Source organism: Nansenia antarctica (assembly GCF_963989245.1).
Source record: "Nansenia antarctica genome assembly, chromosome: 6".
Lineage (NCBI taxonomy): Eukaryota > Metazoa > Chordata > Actinopteri > Argentiniformes > Microstomatidae > Nansenia > Nansenia antarctica.
The window spans coordinates 56,709,520-56,711,409 of NC_137676.1; positions in this window are offsets into that span (position 1 = coordinate 56,709,520).

Here is a 1,890-nt window from a genome sequence, read left to right on the forward strand (position 1 = left end):
CACCCTCACACACAGGCACACATAGGCGCACACGCACACAGACTATGCCCTTCCCCAGTAATGTTCACGCCTAATTGGCTGGGCAGCTGAGTTTTGTGTATCACAAGGAAACCAGGATAATAAAACGCCTACACAACACAGTAGGATCAGTCCTAATTGTTCCCGCTGTTTTTCTGTGATCTCATGGCTCCATAGCCTTCACTCTGACCTAACTTTTCCGCACAGGCTACCACAAGCATTAGATTAGAAACTGTTAGGATTGAATCAACGTTTTTATTAATCACACACTGCTATACATGCCCGTGCCTGACATGATGTATAAGTTACAATTATGTTTTTTGGTGTCTCGCCCCTGTTGTGACTCGTTCTCGTACATTTCAGTTGCTTTAAAAAACACATTTCATACATTATCCTCGGTCTGATGTTTAGTTTTATTCCTGAAAGGTTTGTTAAGAATATTGGGAAATTATTCTTGTGACACCTTTGAACAAAGAATAATGTGAAGAGTGAGGAGACTCATTTAAATGACATATAATGATTTTTGCATTTTTTGCCAAAGCGACTTAGAACTAGAACATTTGTCTTACGCTTACAACAAGTAGCTAAGTGACTTATATATCCATCAGTCATCGCAGGAAAAAGTAATCTATGCTCGGGCCAGCAGTCAAAATGCTAGAAGAAGTAAGAATGACTTGATTAGTTATTATGCACTGTAGAGAACCTCTCCAGGGGGTAGAGGGGACGGAGAGGCTTCAGGAGGGACAGTTAACAGTTCCTCAATAAACAAGCCAGGAGTGTTCAAACCTTGTCCATGGTCGTCGTTAACTCAGGTGGGTTAAACAAACTGTATGAACGCCATATAATAATACTGTTGGTTCAAATGTAACAAGTCCATGTCATGTTGTGTTAATACACCCATGTTGTAATGTTGTTTTAGTGAAAAACTTGACCTCACGTCACCCGCGATTGTGAAGCTAAGCTAGTTAGCGAACGTTAAAGGGTACAACAGCTAGTTTAAGTATGTCAACAACAACAACAATAATAATAATAACCGTATTTGTATAGCACTTTTTTGTATAACACTCAAAGTGTCTGCAACAATGTCAACAATGTCTCTATTCTCAATCATTTCAGTTTCAGTGATAATTGTAACAAATTGGGGCCAGTAACAATAACTTGTGTGTTTGCATAGTCAATGCATGTTTTTGATAGTCAATCGTCTCACTTTTAATAGGTTAGCTGGTAGCACAAATATGCCAGGGAAAAAAGGAAAATGGACATAACACGGACCTTTTTTGGTATAAGGGCAGCAGAGACAAGTACAGGGACACAGGTGAGGTCTTACAATACTAGTGTTTTTAACAGTGCAGTTACTTTAGAGTTGAGAATAGCTAAATCTGTAATGTTTTGTTTTTAATGAGATTGAACCAGGTCCACCTCAATTGTATAGAAACAACTCGCTAAAATGTACTCTTGCATAACTGATTTGAAAGAAAATTCCACGTTGGAAATTGGAGATTGATTGAATTGGCCAGATCTGATCTAGGGTCTCATGAGAGGTCTCTCCCCCCCCCTCTCTCTCTCTCTCTCTCTCTCTCTCTCTCTCTCTCTCTCTCTCTCTCTCTCTCTCTCTCTCTCTCTCTCTCTCTCTCTCTCTCTCTCTCTCTCTCTCAATTCAATTTCAATTCAATTCAATTCAATTCAACAGGCTTTATTGGCATCTCTCTCTCTCTCTCTCTCTCTCTCTCTCTCTCTCTCTCTCTCTCTGTGGGAAGAGTGAGTGATGTTGCGTGACAGTGAGTTGTCTGTTGTCATGGGGTAGTGGATTGCTCACTCGGCCACTTGCCTATTGTCAAGTTTTGTGTGTGTGTGTGTGTGTGCAGATCTTTT